General features: G+C 36.2%; 1 long non-coding RNA gene and 4 other non-coding genes across 5 annotated transcripts; 3 read left to right on the top strand and 2 right to left on the bottom strand.

The window, feature by feature from the left end:
- The first annotated feature begins 175 nt into the window (after nt 1-175).
- TRNAG-GCC (transfer RNA glycine (anticodon GCC)) lies at nt 176-246 on the top strand. The gene has a single exon. It is a non-coding gene; the product is annotated as a tRNA-Gly (tRNA).
- A 341-nt stretch (nt 247-587) lies between these two features.
- Nucleotides 588-659, bottom strand: TRNAD-GUC (transfer RNA aspartic acid (anticodon GUC)). The gene has a single exon. It is a non-coding gene; the product is annotated as a tRNA-Asp (tRNA).
- A 5,849-nt stretch (nt 660-6,508) lies between these two features.
- Nucleotides 6,509-6,579, top strand: TRNAG-UCC (transfer RNA glycine (anticodon UCC)). Its single transcript has one exon. It is a non-coding gene; the product is annotated as a tRNA-Gly (tRNA).
- A 2,103-nt stretch (nt 6,580-8,682) lies between these two features.
- Nucleotides 8,683-8,753, bottom strand: TRNAG-GCC (transfer RNA glycine (anticodon GCC)). The gene has a single exon. It is a non-coding gene; the product is annotated as a tRNA-Gly (tRNA).
- Nucleotides 8,754-18,075: 9,322 nt separating this feature from the next.
- LOC138713840 (uncharacterized) lies at nt 18,076-21,636 on the top strand. Its single transcript, XR_011335996.1, has 2 exons — nt 18,076-18,283; nt 21,375-21,636. It is a non-coding gene; the product is annotated as an uncharacterized lncRNA (long non-coding RNA).
- The last annotated feature ends 3,204 nt before the right edge of the window (nt 21,637-24,840 follow it).

Raw genomic sequence — 24,840 nt, 5'->3', positions numbered from 1 at the left:
CATTCTAACTAATGTTGGCTCTATAATTATCCTTGTGTTGGCTTCCTTACTTACTGGCTTTTAAGGAACCCGGAGGTTCATTGCCGCCCTCACATAAGCCCACCATTGGTTCCTATCCTGAGCAAGATTAATCCCTTCTCTATCATCATATCCCACCTTCCTCAAATCAGCAACAGCATCGGTGGTTCAGTGGTAGAATGCTCGCCTGCCACGCGGGCGACCCGGGTTCGATTCCCGGCCGATGCAGTACTTTTTTAAATTAAAATCAGGTTTATTGGGGCACTCTTAATTCGTTAGGACATTTTAAATGTATAAAAAAAATGATCTCGATTATTCTTGCGTAATATTTTTGCAGAGCGTACCATCATGAAAACGGAATTCGTTAAATTAAAAAAAAAACATTAATGTAGCAAGTGAATTAAAGCCTGTGGAAGTCGCGATTTCGGTATGATAAGTTCAGCAGTAGTCAATGTTGGATCAGCACCGAACAAATTTTCCCCAACGAAAGTGATGAGAATTGGAAATACCACTAAATTACTAAAGAGAGTGAAGAAGTCACGATATATAGACAAAATTATAATTACAACCTCCCCGGCGGGGAATCGAACCCCGGTCTCCCGCGTGACAGGCGGGGATACTGACCACTATACTACCGAGGACTGATGTGTTGCAGCTGGTTTCATTATGTATAAATATACTGTTTTGTAGAAATACCCCGTTGCTATTCAGAGATACTAACTCACCGGTTCACAACCTGTGGTCCGGGTTCCCCGAGCCTAAGGTGTGTTTTGAGATGGTATTTTGGGCATCACGTTTTCAGATGTCAATCAGCTTGCTCAATTATTATTATTATTATTATTATTATTATTATTATTATTATTATTATTATTATTATTATTAAGTTAAACGAGCATTGAGGTAGTTCCCTTCCCACATTGCTTCCACACCTTCAGCTGTTGCCTATGTAATAGCAACATAACTTTGGTGACATTACGAAAGTTTCACGCGAGTATATACTCAGGCCATACCGTGCATATACCAATCTGTGACAGTTTATGTTAGGTTAGTTTAGGCTTATGTTATGTGTTGTATGTACGAATCTGTGACAAGTTAGATTAGGTTAGTTTGTTGTGGTTGACTGTATTTCAGTGATTATTGAATTAATACAAGTTTTACATTCTTCACATTACATCGTATCGTGTGTTTTATGTCCCTACGTTCCCCTCCTTCACTAGAAACCACAACGTTTGCTCTTCCATTACCACGCTTCTCTCATTTCACACTTAATTTCCTTTTCTTGAAATATTTCCCTATGAAATCCTTAACTTTTTAAATCCCTCTGCGCAAGAAATGTCTTACAAATTCAACACTTTCACTTCGAGGATTACCTGAATTACCTCAACACTTGTTTTTCCTTATTATTACTACTACTATTATTATTATTATTATTATTATTACTACTACTACTACTACTATTACTATTATTATTATTATTATTATTATTATTATTATTATTATTATTATTATTACTATTAGTTATTATCTTCATTTTCTATTTTTTTCTTTCTATGTGTATTATATTAATGTATTCTGTGTTCCCTTGTAATCCTGTTTATCCTCTGTTCGGCTTCAATGTCATTTGCATTATTTACTGTCAATGTTTGTACTTGTTTTAGGCCTACTTGTAATTATGTACTATCTAGTAGGATGGAAGAGTGGCCTTATGGCCTCAATCCTGTCAGATTAAATAAATATATACATAAATAAATATATATGTATAAGTAAACAAATAAATTCATTAATTAACCAGCATATTGATGACCGTATAGTACTAAGTCCAAAAAATTGGTTATATATATATATATATATATATATATATATATATATATATATATATATATTCATGCTATAACTGAGAATAACTTTATATTAATATATTTCAGCTAATTGGGATTTCCCGGTCTCTGATTCGGTTAAAAATCCTGATAGAACTGATATTTAACACTTGCGGGGAATTTCGATGAAGTCCAGAGTGCCCAATTAGTCAAATCCATTTTTCTTACTTCCAAGCTGGGGCCCCCTGGGATCTTTTAAGATGCGAAAGAGAGAGTGGTGTGCGGAAAGCAAAAGGGAAGCTACGCCATTTACCCTTCCCAAGAAAACCTGCAAACATGACATGAAGCTGAGGATAAACTGCCTACTGAAGGATGCACTGGAAGGAATGGTGAACGGGAGAAGAGTTCGGGGCAGAAGAAGTTATCAAATGATAGATGACATTAAGATAAGTGGATCATATGCGGAGACTAAGAGGAAGGCAGAAAATAGAAAAGATTGGAGAATGCTGGGTTTGCAGTGAAAGAGCTATACTTGGGCAGAACACTTATGTACCCTATGTATGTAATGTATTTTCGGATTATATTCAAAAGATAAAACTGCAATGTAATGTCGCTCTCAATTTATTAAGGATGTCTAATTCACTATATTATGCAATGTTTGATGAGCATAATATGATTTCGAGCATAAATTATGCAACATATTTTTAGGGTTTCACAAAATAAAATACTGTATGAGTTTCAAGGGGTACGTGACACTGAAAAGGAAAATTAAAAATCACTGGTACAGACAAAAAAAAATGTCCGTTCCAGTTTCAAAGGTTACTCCGCCTATTCACATGTAATTTCAAACGAAAGGAGTTGTATAACTCTACAGTATAAGCGGTGCGCCACAGATTTTGTTACCTGCGGGTAGTGTATTATAGTTTTTCTTTTGTTTACGTTCTCTGGAAGGGATTAGTTGAATAGCTTTGATGGTCAGTGTTCATCAGACCGTAACAAATTAATCGGTGACAATGAGAACTGAATACAGGAAATGAGACACAAACACGATGTTCACGAAATGAGATCCACGAAAACAAGTCCTAGAATGTACAGTAGTGGCAAAAAAAAAACTGGACCGACCCTTGTAGCTGATTTCAGAATCACAGATTCAAATTTTGCTAGTCACAAAACACACCCATCTTGTATAATTAATTGTAACAATGAAATGTATTGCATTTGTTCGATTCTTACCGCCTTTTATTTCCTTTTGTGCCTCAAAATTACAGATGAAAGAACTTTGAGAGTTTTATTTTCGTCTGGGATCAATATTACATTTCTACCTCTACTAGGCAAAGATAACTGCGCATTTTTGCATTAAATAGCAGTACATATCTCTGGCTTCACTATCCATATTGAAATTACCGCAGTTTGACTCAATACACAGCACAGGATTCTTTTGTATCAGCTACGAGGGTCGGTCCGGTTTTTTTGCCACTATTGTACATAATTCCTAAAGTCTAGGAAAGAAATTGGTTTTTATGGGATGCTGAATAGGTATAACGTCCATTTCTGTGCAAGAAACTGTGAATATCAATGTGCATACAATATTGTGTGAAGTGAAAAGAATAACCTCTTTTAATAAATTTTAATAATTTCGTTGCAGTTCCGGATCTTCCATTTCCGCATCTTCATAAAACTTGAGACGACAACAAAGCCCTTCATAATTTATGTTATCTTCATTCTTGTACTTATATATAATAATTTTGAAGTATTTGCTCTACGCATCATAAATTCAGAACGTATAAGTTTTAATTGGATGTCATTGCCGCCAACTCTAAATTCATGATGAATAGTGAAGGATCGCTATTTGTATTTTGTTCTTGAGCATTTAGCTTGAGTGTGGCAAATATCGTCCTATAAATTATGTTCGTCTTTTCTTCTGTTTCACAGGAAATTGAAACAATTCAGCATTTGTAAAAATATGTCATTTCTATTGGTATATTGGTATTACATAAACAGACATAGCAGAGTATGTAGATATATTACAATAATGGACATGAAAGCTGTAGATCAAAACAGAACTGGATTTAAAGTATATTATGTATTTATTTACGCTGCTAGTGGACAAATACCCGGTGGCAGTGGTAACTTATTTACACACAATAATATTACAACTAATACACCGTACACAATAATTACAATTAATAATAATAATAATTAAAATAGCCTAATTAATAAGTAAACCTAATTTTCCATTACAACCTTAGTTTCACATTGGTACTGATAATAATCTTTCACTTTACTCTTTCTTATTCACTGCGCTGGCACTATGACACATTTCACTGACACTTCAGAACACATTTCACTGACACTATAAAACGCATTTCATTGACATCATAAATTTTCACTGATCGAAACTATTCACTGCCACTGTAAACCATAACTTCACTGACACAAGATTTTAAGTAAGGCAAACAATTACACCTTTATTGTTCCGTAGAATCATACTTATAAACTATATTAATCTAAAATTTGCTAGTCTAAGACCCTTTTCCAAGCTATTTTAAACTAATTTACAATTCAAACCAAAGGAATAACTCGTCAGGCTAAGTAAATACATGTCACCTTAAGTAATGTAACGAATCTTTTGTAACATTTACACTTTACGCACAACATTTTAAGTTATTTTTTTTATCCCTCTAAGGAAGGACAACCCTCAGGTAGGTCATTCCAATCACAAAGTGAGTGGACTTAAGAAAAAGTGGACAATAAATACAATGGCCATAAATGTGTGGACGAAGTCTTGGAACTCAGAAAATGTTTTCTGATCTTCAACTAGATATGCTATATTGCAATACTAACTTTTAGACTTTAGTCTTTAGAGCATAGGATAAGTATACATTCGAAATCTCGAACTTACTTCACTCTTCTTCTCCCAAGGCTGTGGCAATAGATCAGGCTCCGCCAGGTCGAGTCAAGATCGCGAGAGGGCATACAGGTCTGCTTACGGCTTCCACTGCGGGCAGTACAGTTGTACACTGCAGTCTAACAGTGGTGGAACCTATCGAGGTCGCTTGGGGGCACCGGTGCACTGCATTTTGCACCAGGAATATTTGTGCTAAAACATGAACCTTAGCAATGTAATGTATGTTGTTGTGCGAACAATTAATTTCATAAGGTCTAAAGGACTCAATCACATGGAGTTCAGGGCACTACTTGATGATATTAACAGTGAGTATGGGGATTTACTCTTCCACACCGAGGTAAGGTGGTTAAGTCGAGGAAAAGTTCTGGAACGTTTTCTCCCACTTAGGAATGAAATTGCGTTATTTATGGATGTACATGGGAAACTTGTTAGAAGCCTTGAAAGAATATATTAAGAACAATGCAACAATTGTGCGAAGACTTCGAACGTAGATATCAGGAAATTAAAGAACTTGAACAACAATTTCAGATATTTACAACACCTTTTTCAGTGAGTGTCCTGGATATTCCTGCTGAACCACAATTAGAAATACTTGATTTACAAAGCGATATTAAGCTAAAGGATAAGTATCAAAACAGAAAAAGTATTAACCATTTCTATACCTTGTTTTCCACGAGAAAGGTTTCCTAAACTGCACAATCTCGCTGTTCGGGACAACCTACGTATGCGAAACACTGTTTCTTTAATGAAGTTTACAAAGTCACGTCACAGAAGCCAACTAAGTGATAGACACTTGAAAGCATGTTTGCGATTGGGTGGTACTAAAACAATAGCTCCACAAATTGAAAAGCTGCTTACTAACAAAAAACTGCAAAAATCGCCGCGGATCTCTGATATATAAGAAAAAATACTAATATTACAGAATTGTATTTGAATAATAACGTTTGTACTGTTGTTTTATTTTGTTAATTGAATTGTATAGCAATGAGAAGGAGACAAACAGTGAACAGTTTTATTTCGTAGTATGTTAATCTGTATAAAAGTGTATATTTTGTTTTGTTTCATTATTGTGCAAACATGCAAAAATTTATTTCGTATATAGTTAACTGTACCAAATTATGTAGAGTAGTGTTTTGAGTATAGTGCAATTAACAGTGAAAGTGTACTTCAGTTAAAAACTGAAGTTAATTTATATTCTTATCACAAATTTGCTTCACATACAGTACAAGTTCTTAGCTCCGCCACTGTGGAAGCAGCTTCCCTTGCCCGCAGCCGTATGTCAGGGCTTGAGGGTTTGTACGCACGCCCGAGAGTGTAGTCACTTGACGCCCCCTGCAGTAGATGATAGATAGCCTATGTAGCTGTAAAGAAGGACATCAGTCGATGCCTTCCCAGAGATAAAAAAAAAGATACAAATGTTATGTCATTTTCCAGTCAAGTTTTGGGATGCTTGAACCGTGTTGTGAAGTGATTTGTTTCAAAGGTTTTCATTCTACAGAATGTTATAAATAATGATTTCTTGTTATATTAGTCTTTCATTTGACACTATTAATTGATACGTTGGAATCCAAGATTTCTTCCCTTCTTCTGCTTTTCCGATTAGGCCAGGTATCCTGTTCAGTATTCAGAGTGATCGGTTCTCTCAGATGACCCACATTTTTATACCATACTGGTTTATATATACACCCATTAAAATTTGTTTTGGTACGCCCATTCTCAAAATATCATCGTACAAATTTATTTATGTTAATTTTGTTTTTCACAAGCATCGGTGGTTCAGTGGTAGAATGCTCGCTTTCCACGCGGGCGGCCCGGGTTCGATTCCCGGCCGAAGCAAACTTTTTTTTCCCCCCCAATGTTATTGAAAGCAGCTTTTATTCAAGTTGGTGAGATCATTCTTTACTTATTGGCAAATTTTCAATATATCAAAATAATTTTATTCATCGCACCGTATTATTACTTTGCAAGTTGTAACAAAGACAATTAAGTCCGTAAAATTAACAAAGCTGTTGAATAGCAGAGGGGAATAAGTTGAAACTTGCGAAAGCCACACTTTAGATCAGTGGTCGTCAGCACTCGCTGAAATGGGTAGAGTGCATGGAGGGTAAGGAAATATGCTCCGTCGTGCACAGGGGATAGGGAGACAGCATACCCACCAACAGCCATGAATGCACGCTAGGCCAGTGTCTTGTCCGCAGGTAACAGACGCTAGCCCGAGGGTACAGTTTTCTGATGACCGTTGCTTTAGCTTGACACTGAAAAAATATTCACATATAAAACTGCAACGACCACTATGCTGTTGTACAGGGACATAATTTTATTTTTACTAACATTTTTAATATTAACCTGGCTATACCTTTGGATCAACGCCGTTTGCTACTCCCTTCCACGACTGGAGTTCGATGATACTGGCGTAATGTACAAACAAATCACTTTACTAGGTATAAGAGGGAAGAAAAGTAGTTCATCCATTTACGTAAACGAGGAAATACCGCGATTTTGGTTTGATAATTTTCATTAGGTTTTTGTTTATTCAAAATACAGTACAGTATTAACAATGAGTGTTTTTACACGCGAACTGAGCTGTCCATGTGGACGTATTCATTACGCAGTGTATATTATACTGTCTACAGCACAGTAGCGTACTGTATAAAGGATGAAGTTGAATTGAAAAATAATCATACTATGGATATTTAAACACATTTTTTAATGGTGGCCGTTCATTTAAATACAGGCTTCAGTTCTAATTTGCATATTATCGCACTATAGACTATTGTACCTAATCCCAATTACCAGTTTCGTCCTTCGTACTAGTAACTTATGTTGAAATAATTCTGTACCTACTCTATAAAAGAGTACGTTACGCACTGTATATTCAATCTTCATTTCTGCCCGATCCGAAAAGATAAAATTACTTAGGCATACTATCTACTGTCCGTCCGGGTGGTTATGTCGTAGGGTCGTAGAAAGGGGGGAAATCACGTGACAGTTAATTACTTAACGAGGCCCTTTTATTTAAGTTATTTTAAACAGTTGTATAATATTACCTAGACGTCCAATTCCTAACAGAAATTAATGTTTTCAGAAAAGAGGTAAGATAGCCCAGCCACTAGCTGGCGAATGAAAGCTGGTGGGGGAAACCGGGATACGACGTAGGCAAACGGACGACAGTACCTATGCGAAAATGATTCAATATTGAAAGCTCTTTCGTCACTGGAAAACGCGAACATATTTTTGGAACGTAGGTCTACTGTTTACTACGACGGTAAAGCTACTATGACTGTATATGCGGTCTTAAACCTGTGTGGAGGACGATTGTGCTTCATTTGTAGAAGGGGTGGGAGTGAAGTACATTCAAAAACTCAGATACAATAAAAATTGAAGTAAAAATAAAATGATGTACCTGTACAAAAGAATATGAAGGACTAGAATTCCTTTAATTATCTTAAATGAAATCGAAAACAATAACCTCCCCGGCGGGGAATCGAACCCCGGTCTCCCAAGTGACAAGCGGAGATACTGACCACTATACTACCGAGGACACAAAGACCAACCCCTTCCAAACGTCTCTTACGTTCTCTTCTATCGTTCCCTTCTTTACTTATTCGCAGATATTGCTATGATAATATTGTACGAAATTCTTTTTCTTCTACTTTAGCTGGTTGGTGCGACATACTAATAAGTAATAACCCAATATTATGTATAACTACGACGTGAATTGTAGTATTCTGTCAAGCACAATATAAATAATATAAAACTTTCAACCTCCCCGGCGTGGAATCGAACCCCGGTCTCCCGCGTGACAGGCTGTTATAAGTTGCTATACAATATTATGTAATAATGCATAACATTATTTTGACATATTGAAAATTCATTAACAAATAAAGAATGTTATTACCAACTTAATTGAGTGAATAGTGCATTAATAAAAATGAACAATGCATCGGCCGGGAATCGAACCCGGGCCGCCCGCGTGGCAGGCGAGCATTCTACCACTGAACCACCGATGCGAACAAGAAATAACGTCAAATAATCTGCATTCTAAGTCACTTCTTTAATGCCCGTAATTATATTAGTTATTGTTGATATTAGTTCATGGTCAGCAGAGGGAACGTTTTTTACGATACTTATTATTTTTTCTGATAATTATCTATAAGAACTGGTTTTGTTTTTTTATGAATTTAATGTTTTAAAATTATGATTATTGTTTCTAATGTGGAAATACTTAGAAAAAATTGAGGGGAAAAGAATCGTAGTTTAGATTTACTATATTTAGGCTACATACTTATGGATATCGCCCGATTGCAAGTAGTGGTGAGTCATTATGTTTTTTATGTTTTTAAGAGGACAGGAACCGTTTCGCTGTGGCGCATGCGCTGGCCTGTCATGAAGTATCGGGGTGGCGCGATATTTATTGCATGAATTTATTTTCGCGTGTACGTTCCAGATCAAATGAAATCAAGCAATTTCCTTCGTGCTCTGGTTACACAGCTTGCATATACGAAGGTTAGGTTTGGTTAGTTCAGGTTTCTCTTAACAAGTCCTCGCAAGATTCTATCGCAAGCTAGACGTGTTTAAGTCGATTTGATGACGTAACATTAATTCGATATTCGTTGCTTTCCTTTTCTTTTCGTTACATTGACATTAGTTTTGGTGATGGAAGGAGGACATTATGAAGAAAGCATAAAAATTTCTTTTGACGCTTTCCGCTCATTTTTTATCAGTGTTTTAATTTTTGGGGCAAAAATCGTGTGTTATTGGAAAGTTTTTTTTTTTTTGTCGAAAAAACAGAACCAGTACTTATAGAGATTTACATTTTTCCTTTTTCCTCCCAAATTGCTCCTTTCTTCTTATTACAAAATACCCCAACCACATCACCAAGATATGTTATTAAATATTTAAACATAACCGTTCATCATAAGAGTTAATGTTGTCGTACTATGAGTTTTAGCTGTTTGTTAATCTTAACTGAATTTTAATTCGATTTTTAATTTTCCAACCTTTACTTAAAACCACTTGCTCATTGATAATGACTTTGTTTATACATAACTAGGTAAAATTGTGTTCATTGTACAACCATGTAACTTATGTAGACCTGAAGATGACCTGAAGATGACGCACCACTAACCCAACCGCAGGCCGTCACAAGCGCTCCGCAGACCCACCCTAAAGCGTCAAAAACCTCGCAGCAAAGCCAACCCTATAGCGTCCAAAACGCGACGATACCATCACACAGAGCGTCAAAATCACGCCGCTAACCCAAACGTAGAGCGTCAAATAACGTGACGATAACATTACACAGAGCGTCAAAACCGAGCCGGTAACTCAACCCTACAGAGTCAAAAACGCGCCTCTAACCAAACTGTAGAGCGTCAAAAACGCGCCGCTAGACCAACACTTGAGCGTCAAAATCATGCTGCTTACCCAATCCGAGAGCGTCAAAAACTCGCCGCTAACCTAACTCTCAAGCGTCAAAGACACGCCACTAACCCAATCCTAGAGCGTGAAAAACGCTACGCTAACCCAATCCTAGAGCGTCAAAAACGCGCCGCTAACTCAACGCTAGACCGTCAAAAACGCGACGCTAACCCAACCCGTGAGCGTCAGAAAAGCGCCGTTAGCTCAACCCTATAGGGTCAAAAACACGCCGCTAACCCAACCGTAAAGCGTCACAAACGCTCCGCTAACCAACCCTAGAGCATTAAAAAACACCAATCATAGCCAATTCTAGAGCGTCAAAAACGATACGCTAACCGAACTGCACAACGACAAAAACGCGCCGCTAACCAAACTGTAGAGCGTCAAAAACGTGCCGCTAGACCAATACTAGAGCGTCAAAACCATGCCGCTTACCCAATCCAAGAGCGCCAAAACGCGCAGCTAACCTAACTCTAGAACGTCAAAGACTCGCCGCTAACCTAATCCTAGAGCGTCAAGAACGCTACGCTAACCGAACTGTAGCGCGTCAAAAACGCGCCGCTAACCAAACTGTACAGCGTCAAAAACGCGCCGCTAGACCAATACTAGAGCGTCAAAATAATGCCGCTTACCCAATCCGAGAGCGTCAAAAGGCGCCGTTAACCTAACTCTAGAGCGTCAAAGACAGGCCACTAACCCAATCCTAGAGCGTCAAAAACGCTCCGCTAACCTAACTCTAGAGCGTCAAAAAGGAGTAGCAAAACCTACCCTATAGCGCCGCTAATCCAAGCCTATAGCGTCAAAGACACCCTGCTAACTCAATCCTAGAGCGTCAAAAACGCTACGCTAACCCATCTGTAGTGTCAAAAACGCGCCGCTAACCAAACTGCAGAACGTCAAAAACACGCCGCTAGACCAATACTAGAGCGTCAAAATCATGCCTCTTACCCAATCTGAGAGCGTCAAAAACGCGCCGCTAACTCAACCCTACAGCGTCAAAAACGCGCCGCTAAGCGCCGCTAACCCAACCGTAGAGCGTCAAAAACTCGCCTCTAACCTAACTCTAGAACGTCAAAATCTCGCCGCTAACCCATCCCGAGAGCGTCAGAAACGCGCCGCTAACCTAACCCTAGAGCAAGAAAATGCGCTGCTAACCCAACCCATGAGCGTCAAAAACGCGCCTCTATTATATCACGTCATGATCATAATACTAGCTGGCCATTATATGAAATGCTTTAATACCTATCACAATTAATGTACAGAAATGGTAATATTTCAATATTGGTTCACATGTAATATTCAAACGTATATTCACTCCTAATCAAAATTTACTTTTTATCTTAATTTCCAAATCACTTTCTTGATTTTTCTGTGCGCCCAGTCGCTACTTAACATTCATTGTTATTATTTATGTATGGTCCCTGTCACTATTTACAATAGGAGGGCGGGGTGTTGGCGTCACCCCACACCACTTAATCTGTTATTATCCAGAGTATGGGAATTCCGATTTGAAACATGTTTACGATTATTATTACCTTACCAATTCTAAGAAAGGTACTGAAAGTTTCAGAAGTACAGGCTTATTCAATATGTAGTTAAAATCTCCGTATAGCTATGTGACTGGCTTGTTGATAACACCTCGCGTGCCTGCTTAATGCTTAATATACTTAATGATTTTCAATCCATAATTTTAAAGATAAGTTTCAGACGGAAAATTATCAAATAAATATTTTACGTAAATGTAATGTAATATGTAAAGCAAGGAGATGCACTATGACCTTTACTTTTTAACTTTGCTCTAGAGTATGCCATTAGGAAAGTCCAGGATAACAAAGAGGGTTTGGAATTGAACGGGTTACATCAGCTTCTTGTCTATGCGGATGACGTGAATATGTTAGGAGAAAATTCACAAACGATTAGGGAAAACACGGGAATTTTACTGGAAGCAAGTAAATCCCGAAAAGACAAAGTATATGATTATGTCTCGTGACGAGAATATTGTACGAAATGGAAATATAAATTTTGGAAATTTATTTTTTGAAGAGGTGGAGAAGTTCAAATATCTTGGAGCAACAGGAATAAATATAAATGATACTCGGGAGGAAATTAAACACAGAATAAATATAGGAAATGCCTGCTATTATTCGGTTGAGAAGCTTTTATCATCCAGTCTGCTGAAAGTTAGAATTTATAAAACAGTTATATTACCGGTTGTTCTTTATGGCTATGAAACTTGGACTGTCACCTTGAGAAAGGAACATAGGTTGAGGGTGTTTGAGAATAAGTGCTTAGGAAAATAATTGGGCTAAGAGGGATGAAGTTACAGGAGAATGGAGAAAGTTGCACAACGCAGAACTGCACGCATTGTATTCTTCACCTGACATAATTAGGAACATTAAATCCAGACGTTTGAGATGGGCAGGACATGTAGCACGTATGGGCGAATCCAAAAATGCATATAGAGTGTTAGTTGGGAGGCCGGAGGGAAAAAGACCTTTAAGGAGGCCGAGACGTAGATGGGAAGATAATATTAAAATGGATTTGAGGGAGGTGGGATATGATGATAGACAATGGATTAATCTAGCTCAGGTTAGGGACCGATGGCGGGCTTAATGTGATGGCGGCAATGAACCTCCGGGTTCCTTAAAAGCCAGTAAGTAAGTAAGTATGTTTTTTTTTAACTACTGCTAACAGTTTCGCTATTAGGAATATATCAGTTTCCAAAGAATTGCTTCGGAATTAGTTTTTCGGAAACTTTAAAGTATAATTACAGACTTTCGGAAAAATAGATTTGAAAAAATTTAGGGGATTAGGATACATGTTATGTAATTAGTTCCCTTTCTCCCTGCCGTTATTGTAATGTTTCTCCACAGCTTATTATCATCTTTATCACCGCTAGGCTACTAACTGGAAACTATAGCACCGTGACATCTTACTTAGCAAACTGACTCCATGAGATCTACACACCAAACTTCTTGTGCACTGACTAGAGTTAGGACTGACGTCTAATGTTCGAGTATGACATAAATGTATGCATAAATATCTAAAATAAATAGTGCTTCATTCTCGGAAACCAGCCCTGGGCGCTATGGAGTCAAAACCCTGTGGAAAGGAAGTCAGGAGAGGTGTGAAACATATCTCATCGGACGAGTTTCAGTTAGTATATATTCTCTTTTACATAGAAAGTTACTTATAACCTACTTCTAAATATGTTATGAGACAAATGTATATTTATGCTGTATAAACTTCGGCATGAGTAAGGAAAAGTATAAAAAATAGGTCACAAGAACTTTTCAAACAAATAAGAAGGTAATCAAACGTAAGGTGGCTAAGACAATATACAGCCGAAAGTTCAGGTTGACGGAATTCTCATATGAAACACACTTCACGATAAAGCAGTGAAGAAATATGCAAAACATTCTTCCAGTTTACTTCCTCGATCTTTTATATCTCCTGATTCTTGTAACTCTCTTGCCTCATTCATCACCATACATAAATATATTTATAATATAGACTGATACATATAAACCTTCAACAATTTACAGTTAATTTGTATGTATGTATTTATTTACACTGCAAGTGGCAAGCACCCGGTGGCAGTGGTATACACAATATAAACAATACACAATAAAATGATAAGCAATACACAATAAAATTTACAATACACAATACAATTATACAATACACAATACAATTTTATACACAATACAATAAGAATACACAATACAATTTAACACAATAATAATAAAACATAAATAAAATACCTAAAATACCTAATTTTACAATACAACCTACATAATTATGTATAAGCCCTACATAAGTTTCAATAGTTTTTCTCTTTACTGTCATCTCACTCACTGTAGTGGCACCATGACGCATTTCACTGACACTTTAGGACACATTTCACTGACACTACAGAACACGTTTCATTGACGCTATAAATTATGACTGATCGGAATTATTCACTGCACTGTAAAACCATAACTTCACTGACTCACCTCGCTTCACTGATACAACAGTTCAAATAAGTCAAATAATTACACCCTTATGCATACTTATAAACAGAACTACATTTAAACTAAACATTTCTAGTCTAAGGCCCTCTTACACGCTATTTTTAAATAATTTACAATTCAAACCAAGGGAGTAACCCGTCAGGCTAAATAAATACATGTCACCTTAAAAAATTGTCACCTTAATTTTAATTTTAACTTTATACACAACTTTTTAAGTTATTCTGGAATCTCCTTAAGGAAAAAAAGCCCTCAAAGACCGCTGTAGGTAGGTCATTCCAATCATTTATAGTTCTATTTAAAAATGAGAATTTACCTACATCCGTTTTCTGTTTCCTACATTTGATTTTAAAATCATGATCGTTCCTTCCATAGTACGTTGGGTTTTCTAACCGAGCCGTTATGTCTACCCATGCTTTCTGACCTAGATGTGCTCTATACAATGATGTTATTCTAGTTTTCCTACGTCTGTTTTCCAAAGTTTCTCATTTAAGTTCTTTTATCTTATCGTTTCCATCTTCTACAGATTAAAAATAATTATTAAAATGCGAGATAAAATACGAAACAAATTTTGTAAGGAACTTATATAATCGTGGAAGACAAGTCACGGTCGTCGAAAAGTTCACGTATGTATTGTTTACTACACAGTTCTACCCACTCATCGGGCTTCGGCGCAAGACAATCAAAGCATTGTAATTCAGAAATAGAAACAAGTCCCACACATCATAGCCTGGAATTTCCTGCGGACGTGCAATAGCGGCTCCGGACGGGGAATTGTTACGAGATGGCAACGGAAATAGCAGCATCTGCCGTGGACATTCTACAGAGCCGGGTGATGGATCTCTGACGTCACGATCTACAGCAGCAGATTCCTTCCAGACATCCTGCTCCTCCGCCTCTTGCTTCTCGTTTCCTTCTCCACGTTCTTTATCTTCCTCCTCTCTTTCTTAATCTATTTACTTTTTTATGTCTTCTGGTCTTTATTACCTCTCCTCGTCTTCGACATACGTCGTATATAGCATTGCTTCATAAAATCAGAAAAGAAAAGGAGTTTACTAGTTGTGCATTTTCACCAAAAATAATAAAAGAATTACTGCATTTCCATAAGTGTTTCGTCTAATTTCAACTCCAATTACATAGTTATAGTTAAAAGCTGTTCCATTTTTGTTGAAGTTAAGGAAAAAGTGACATGAGATTTGAATTTTCTTAACTGTTTGAACTAGATCTTTCAAAATTTGCACATATCATGCAGTAGGCCTATTTAAAAAATGTCTTTTTTAATGGATTATTTTACGACGCTGTATCGATATCTAGGTTATTTAGCGTCTGAATGAAATGAAGGTGATAATGCCGGTGAAATGAGTCCGGGGTCCAGCACCGAAAGTTACCCAGCATTTGCTCGTATTAGGTTGGGGGAAAACCCCGGAAAAAACCTCAACCAGGTAACTTGCCCTGGCCGGGATTCGAACCCGGGCCACCTGGTTTCGCAGGCCAGACGCGCTGACCGTTACTTCACAGGTATGGAATAAAAAATGTCTAATCTCTGTGCAAATCTGCTTCTCATTTGGCCCAAAATCATATGATTTTCTAAAATTTTTGTAAATTTAAATTGTATTTCAGAAACGCAGATGGTAATGGAGAAAATGAAATCAGAGATGTGTTTGAACTAAACTGAATTTAAGGGGAGGCAGAGATGAATATTTCAAAATCCACCAAATTTATCCGATTTGTTTGAAATTGATCATGGATACTAAGTATGTTATTAGTAATGGACATACCAAGTTTCAACTTTCTAAGTACAATAGTTCTGTAAATATTAATAATTTCATAAAACTTTATATCGTTTGATATAAAATGCTCCATGCACCATATTGTAAGAAATTTTCAATATTTCTTTTTATTTATATGTTCAGAGAAGCTATATAAATAATGATAAGTATTAGTTTATTATGGGAATAATATAGTAATACAGTTATCTTGGTTTTAATTTCATACTTTTAAGGGCACAAATCAAAAACTAACCTCGGAATATCAAAATAAAGATAATAAAAATGGAAAAAAAACAAATTTTCATTTTTTCTTCAGTTTTGTTCGAAAATTTCATCTCTGCCTCCCCTTAAATGAAATGCTAATGGCAATGTTCAAAAAGGTATTGAGCAATAGATGTTCAGGAATGGATTTCAAAGAGTTGGCGCAATTCATATAAGTTAAGTGGACAAATTCTTCTAATTGATTCAGCCTATATAATTCCATCGCATACTGTAAATTTTGACTGATGATTTAGTTGCATGAATCTTGTAAAAACTAGAATTAGAAACTGCCTTTCAGTAAAAAGAGTTAGCACTCTGTCAACAATAAATCTTGAAGGACCTACTAGCAAAGAATTTCAATGTTTAGAGTGCCCATAAAATAATATATTTTAATGTGATGTAAATTCAGCGTAATTGATTCTAAACATATCTACGACTAATGATTCACTTACATAAGTATATCTAGAAATGAGAGTATAAGGGTACAGTGCATCAGTTATTCATAGATTTCAAAAAGGCATATGACTCGGTTAAGAGAGAAGTTTTATATGGTATTCTTATTGAATTTGGTATTCCCAAGAAACTAGTTCGATTAATTAAAATGTGTCTCAGTGAAACGTACAGCAGAGTCCGTATAGGTCAGTTTCTGTCAGATGCATTTCCAATTCACTGTGGGCTAAAGCAAGGCGATGCACTATCACCTTAACTTTTTAACTTTGCTCTAGAGTATGCCATTAGGAAAGTCCAGGATAACAGAGAGGGTTTGGAATTAAACGGGTTACATGAGCTGCTTGTCTATGCGGATGACGTGAATATGTTAGGAGAAAATCCACAAACGATTAGGGAAAACACTGGAATTTTACTTGAAGCAAGTAAAGAGATAGGTTTGGAAGTAAACCCCGAAAAGAAGAAGTATATAATTATGTCTCGTGACCAGAATATTGTACGAAACGGAAATACGTATAAAAATTGGAGATTTATCCTTCGAAGAGGTGGAAAAATTCAAATATCTTGCAGCAACAGTAACAAATGTAAATGACACTCGGGAGGAAATTAAACACAGAATAAATATGGGAAATGCCTGTTATTATTCGCTTCAGAAGCTTTTATCATCCAGTCTGCTGTCGAAAAATCTGAAAGTTAGAATTTATAAAACAGTTATATTACCGGTTGTTCTTTATGGTTGTGAAACTTGGACTCTCACTTTGAGAGAGGAACATAGGTTAAGGGTGTTTGAGAATAAGGTGCTTAGAAAAATAGTTGGGGCTAAGAGGGATGAAGTTACAGGAGAATGGAGAAAGTTACACAACACAGAACTGCACGCATTGTATTCTTCACCTGACATAATTAGGAACATTAAATCCAGACGTTTGAGATGAGCAGGGCATGTAGCACGTATGGGCGAATCCAGAAATGCATATAGAGTGTTAGTTGGGAGGCCGGTGGGAAAAAGAACTTTGGGGAGGCCGAGACGTAGATGGGAAGATAATATTAAATGGATTTGAGGGAGGTGAGATATGATGATAGAGAATGGATTAATCTTGCACAGAATAGGGACCAATGGCGGGCTTACGTGAGGGCGGCAATGAACCTCCGGGTTCCTTAAAAGCCAGTAAGTAAGTAAGTAATAATAGTGATATATTTGATCATATTAGAAATATTAGTAGTCCAACCCAATGTTAAATATACCCTATTGCACATAAATCTGCGTAAGGTCGCTCATTGAACTGTCGAAACTGGATACAGCCTGCCACTTGTATAATATTCTCGTCAGGTGTTGTGTTTAATATAGAGTTTGATAAACGTTTTGGCAGATATCAGATGGGCACAAGGACCTGCAACCTGCAGACAACACTGACCTCCATGCGTAATTAAGAACGCAAAATGTACATGAAGGTCGGGGTCGAAAACTGTATCCATAGGCGTGGTCCTGTCATCCGAAACGTGACATTGGCTATGACTTCCTGGCGCCCTTAACCTCCCCCGCAGGTGCTGAGGTATATAAGGGGGTTGAAACCTCATCGTGGTATCAGTCTCTCGTTACAGCAGACCAGACGAACAACAAAAATGATGAAGCTGGTAAGTAAACTAAAAAACTAGTAAATTCACACTCCTTTAGTACTGAGATTTCTTATTGAAAATAATTGGTTTAATTTCTAATTAATCGACCGTGTATTAGTCTATTAATCGTTACTTATCTACCCTTGGGAGAAAAGGTTGCAATTTTTATCCAATTTTTAAAAAACTCATTTTTCCTGATCAGTTGACATATAAGTAAGGATTTTCACACAAAATAAATCCCTCATATATTTTGGGGGGACAAAGGGGGCAATTTTTTAAGCGAAAACTGAAATTAGTTTGTTTTAGGCCTTGGCACACGGCTTTTGTGTTAGAACAAAATTTCTTTCGCTGTCTTTCTCCTAAAAGAACACAGAATAAGCTGTGAAAACAGTTTTTCCTTATCTTATTCCATTAAGGAAAAATCCCATTTCATTTTTTGAAAATTTCAAACATAAAAATACAAAATTTTAGATCTTGGAGCTTTAAATTAACTTATTTAAGCAGTAGGACACTGTTTGTAGTTTGGCACTTAGCTACGTTATTCAGCTTTATTTTGGTTAAAAATTATGAAAATATCTCAATTCGTAGTGCACTTTGTGTTAACATTACTGTTGTAAAATGTTGTAAAACCGAACATGGAAAAAAATCATCTACATCCTGAGGCTATGAAAAATTGTAAAACCAAACACACTGCAGTCAAACTCTACCGCCAAGTTCGACTTATTACACCAAAGAATTTATAGAATGTGATGGATTGACGCTTGCACAACTATACTTCCGATTTAAAGAAAAGATGTTTCCGGTCAATAAAAACTCAGCTAATTAATTAACCAAACATCACAGAGAAAACTGATATATTTCTTAAAACTAGAAAGTTTAAGCTTTCAGATGACTTAAAAATTAAAAAAAAAATAATAAAAATTTTTAAGGAAAATTAAATATTAAGGGTAGATGAGTACCTTAATTGAAAACAAAAAGTCAGAAATTTGTAGAAAATATCACGGATATCAATTCTAACTGAAAGAAGCAGTTGCATTTCTAGTTATGAGGTTCACGTAAGATCAGTTTTTAAAAAGTTAATCAATGTTACGAACTGTCACCAGATATCACCAAGGAAGGAAAAATTACAACCCTATGTACGGAAATATTAATAATAGGTCTAATAATCATTTATTTATGTATTTTATTTATTTAATCATTTATTTATTTATTTATTTATTTATTTATTTATTTATTTATTTATTTATTTATTTATTTATTTATCTAATATTAAAATTCATTTTATCTGGCTACATGAAATTCATAGGTTTGACTAAACAGTTCATGTTTCATGAGAGATAAGATAACATAACATTTTATTTCGTTTAGATACACAAAATTATTAGTACAAACTGCGAAAACCGAATCACATTAAAATGTTTGCTGTATATTTATTATTTAATATCATTAATTATTAATTACTTTCAAATTTCAAATTACACTCGCTAGTAACTCTCATTTCATGAACGTTGGCAGCTTTTTCAAAGGCAACCAATGCTGTCAACATAACAGTTAGAAAGTAACTGCCAGTTGTATTTGTCAGCACCGAAATTAGGAACAAAGTTGGGGGAAAAAAATTCAAACTGAAGTCTAGGAAATCACTAATCCACCAGCCTAATATATCGTAATATGGTTAGGTTTCATTCTTAGGATATAAAGTATAGAAGACCCAGACTACACAAATCTCCTTGCTATTTGCAATAGGTGTATGTTCTGTGTTCTATTCAGTATGGAGTAATCTTCTGTCCTGTTGACGACATAATCAGAGGGCTCGATCCTTGTGAATGTTTATTTCGGTTCATAATACTCACAAAAGCGAGAATGAAACGAATCAAAGTGTCTAGTCGTTGAATCCAGATGACGAGGAGATTAAAAATATCAACAAAAATTTTGTTAGCCAGTGGAGTTTCAATGATGTTTTTTTTTTTTATTCAAAATCTCCCTTTTCCTATGTTGTGTCAATTTTATTTAAGGTTTCTAGGGTAGACCCTGCCATCTTATTACAGCTTCATTTTTATCGTTACATCTGTTCACATTCATGTCGCCAATGGATTAAATGAAAAAAACAATGACATGTTAAGATTTATTGTATCGGTTGTTTATCGCAACAATATTAAATTGTGGACGTTCTGTTTGTGTGAAAGAAAAGACATGATGGTCTTAACTCCACGAGAAAAAATAAATAAATATAAGATGTAGGAATTTATTGTACTTCGATCTTGAATTTGAAGATGTACTAGTGGCTTGTAGCAGCAACTGCTGCTTGATAGGGATTTAAAGCTACAATAAAATGCTGCTACTTTATAATGGAGATTATGATGACGACGATGATGATGGTAAAGGCAATAAATAAGTAACGCATGTACCTTGATTACGAAGTTACAACAATCTCTAGCTTCTCCTGGTTAAAAACAACATTATTCGTACATAGTCGTTCATGATTTCTTAATGCAGTTATATTTCTAAAAGTTCTACCAAGTTTTCTTGGTCGACCAGCTACTTTCATAATAATGAAACTAATAAAGAAGAACTAAATTAACAAGGTAACAACATTATTACTTTTAGTAACAAACAATTATTATCGAGGTCTCGAAAAGCATAATATTGTGAAGTCAACATCTCGCATGTACAAAAGGCTTCGATAACTACATCGTTTTAAGGAAACTCGATGCTTTATTGTTTGAAAATTCATTATTTGAACTATAGCCTTTCCTATACACAAAGCCCCACATTACTGACACCATTTTTGACCTTCTAAAAACCTAACGCAGCTGTATTAATAACCCAAACGAAGATAGAGTACATGAACGCACATATTATTTTTTTAAATTTAAAACTTTTTATGAACTTCGCTACAAACCATTTAGATTTTCCCGCAATATTAATATTAGCTTTCGACTGAGACATCACACAACCTCACAGGATTTCATAAACATTTCTGCCACAGTTCAAATTAAATATATAGATTTTTCAGGAGTTCAATGAAGAGAATTTTGGCCCTCCTACTGGAATTTACAGCAGTCCTTGCTAATGCTAACTATTCTACAATGATTTGTTTCGTCTATTACAGGTGGCTCTCGTTTTCCTGGTGGTGGTGATCGCCGTTGCATCCGCGCAATTCGGCGTGTCTTTCGGCGCCCCCGGATTCCACTCCCCTTACGCCTACAGCTCCTCCGCCAGGGTGCAGACCAGCCATGACGCCCTTGGTCTTCTCTACTAGTCGGGGTCCGATCAAGCGTCTCATCGTCTTTCTGTTATAGAAATCTTAGTTGTAAATATATTATGTTCTGTGTCCAATAAAATCCGCTGCCGAGGCGATCTCCCTGGAATAAGTCGTTCTTGACCTCCATTCTACCCAGAACACTAAGCAGGTCTATCCAGTCTCTCCTGAACAACTAACAAACTTTAACATTTCAGTGAGATGTTATCGCCTATTGTAATAAAAAAACCCCGATGACGCCATAGTAACTAAAAATAGTTGAAGTATACTGTAGACTAAATATGAAAAATGTTAAAAACAAACTTTTTAGCTGCTTGTTCACGATCGAATTTTTCTTCCAATTCAATACTTTCGAAGAAAACTAGTCAAAGATTGATCAACACTTAAAAAGATTTGTCAAAGACAGCTTCATATTGCTACAGATCTGACAAGATTTTAAAATATGTGATTTAAGTTTGTTGTAAGCTAAGTACAAAAATTGGAAATTTATCTTTTGAAGAGGTGGAGAAGTTCAAATATCTTGGAGCAACAGTAACAAATATAAATGATACTCGGGAGGAAATTAAACATAGCATAAATATGGGAAATGCCTATTATTATACGGTTGAGAAGATTTTGTCATCCAGTCTGCTGTCAAAAAATCTGAAAGTTAGAATTTATAAAACAGTTATATTACCGGTTGTTCTGTATGGTTGTGAAACTTGGACTCTCACTTTGAGAGAGGAACATAGGTTAAGGGTGTTTGAGAATAAGGTGCTTAGGAAAATATTTGGGCTAAGAGGGATGAAGTTGCAGGACAATGGAGAAAGTTACACAACACAGCACTGTACGCATTGTATTCTTCATCTGACATAATTAGGAACATTAAATCCAGACGTTTGAGATGGGCAGGGCATGTAGCACGTATGGGCGAATCCAGAAATGCACATATTTATTTATTTATTTATTTATGTATTTATTTATTTATTTATTTATTTATTTATTTATTTATTTAACCTGGTAGAGTTAAGGCCATCAGGCCTTCTCTTCCCCTCTACCAGGGGATTACAACTACAATATTAAGAATACAATTACAATATAATTACAATTAATATTAAATTTACAGATACAATAAAAATCAAAGTACTAAAAGATTAACTGATTGAACGCTACTAAATTCCTACAGTCTCTGATGTCACTGGGTAGGGGTGTTAGTTAGGAGGCCGGAGGGAAAAAGATCTTTGGGGAGGCCGAGACGTAGATGGGAAGATAATATTAAAATGGATTTGAGGGAGGTGGAATATGATGATAGAGAATGGATTAATCTTGCTCAGGATAGGGACGAATGGCGGGCGGCAATGAACCTCCGGGTTCCTTAAAAGCCAGTAAGTAAGTATGTAAGTAAGAAAGTAAGCTAAGTAGATCTACTTACAAAATATTACAATATAAATATGTAAATACTTTGGAGAAAAACTAGGCTATACAGAATAATATTTTGTATTACTTAAGGCGGTGCGTTACTGAAATTTCTAAAATCCTCAATTTTTTAGCTAGAGAGTTGATTTTTTTTTTTTTTTGAATTGGTGACTAAAAATAGCTGAAGTACGAGTATAAATATGAAGGGTGCTATGCATAGACATTTCGCTAGCCCGCGCTACGAGCATGCTAAACTAGTCCCGGGTATCGACTGATTACTTGTACAGGATTCATATCATATCATATCGCTAACACTGGTTTATGAATACGAAAAAAGGTTAGTTCGCTGATCATCCACCGAAAGCCCGCGCTAAGAATGTCTATGAATATGGCCCGAAATGTTTAAAACAAACTTTTAAGCTGTTTCTATAGGTACATCAACTACTTCAATACTTTACAAGAAAACTTGTCAAAGATACCCGGCCCCGGAACAATTTTTCCCTTGAAATTATTCAAATCTGCTTTACAGGGAGCTTCACCTGAAAGACTAGATTTGCATAATATATACGTTACTGTGTACGTTAACAGAAAACCACAATTCTAAGTCACACAGAGATTGTGTGCACTCGTTGTGGGTCGCTGGCGTTTCGTCAGCCCACGCGAGTTGTGTGGATATAAAGGGAAAAGTTGAGACGGTGTTCCCGTGTAGCTCAGTGGTAGAGCGCTGGTACGTTCAACCAGAGGTCCCGGGATCGATACCCGGCCCCGGAACATTTTTTTCCCTTGAAATTATTCAAATCTGCTTTACAGGGAGCTTCACCTGAAAGACTAGATTTGCATTGTCAAAGATTGTTCAATATTCAAGAAGATTTTCAAAGACAATTTCATATTGCTAAAGAACTGACAAGATTTTAAAATATGTGGTTTAAGTTCATTGTAAGCTATGTAGGCTTCCCTACAATATATCATAATATAAATAGGCTACGAAAAAAATATATAAATCTCGTATTTAAATATTTTTGAGAAAAACTAGGCTGTAATCCGTTGCGCTACAGCCCTTGAAGGGCGCAGACCGACAAATCAACTGTTGGCCTCACGTTCACATGCCGAAGCAGAGGCGAACGATCATCCAACTAGAATGGAGGTATCGTGTGGTTAGCACAATGATCCCCCAGCCGTTATAGCTGGCTTTCACAACAGGATTTCGGTACCTATCGTAGCTCCCCAAGTGCATCACGATGCTGGTGGGCACCGGTCCCATACACTTGCCGAAATTTCATGAGAAAATGTCTTCCCCCATGAGGACTCGAACGCATTCCGTAACGCGAGTCCTAGGCAAGATGCCTTAGACCACGACGCCACGGCGCGGGACAAAACTAGGCTATACAGAACAATATTTTGCATTGCTTAAGGGCGATGCGATACTGAAATTCTAAAAATCCATATGTTTTAGCTAGAGAGCTGAAGTTTGCATATCAATATCATAATCATACAATGTGAATATCAACTTTTCTCATAGACACTTTTTAAAAACTTAAACTTATTTTTATAGTGAAAATCCTATTTCTAAAATAATAATAATTTTTAATCTAATTTCTTTCTTAAAGGTAACTCTGCAATGGAGCATTAGAAATTCTGTACTCTAATTTCTTCATTTGTAAAAAAAATATAATTTGTTTAATACAAATGTAATACTGCATTATGTATAATTCTCTAGCAATAAAACTATACTGAATACAGCCAATCAAATGCTACATTTCACAAACAGAGATAGGCCTATTAGTGAATAAGTTTGCCAAGTTTCATCACTCTAGCTTTACCCACTGAGAAATAAAATTAATAGGCCTACTTGTCGAAAACGTATAAAATTTTATTTTTGAGATAATTAAAAGTCAAAGTTTTGATTACGCGTAACTCCTAC

This window comes from Periplaneta americana, chromosome 14, assembly GCF_040183065.1.
Source record: "Periplaneta americana isolate PAMFEO1 chromosome 14, P.americana_PAMFEO1_priV1, whole genome shotgun sequence".
Lineage (NCBI taxonomy): Eukaryota > Metazoa > Arthropoda > Insecta > Blattodea > Blattidae > Periplaneta > Periplaneta americana.
Note: the sequence above shows the minus strand (reverse complement) of the source record. Positions and strands in the feature narration are given on the sequence as shown.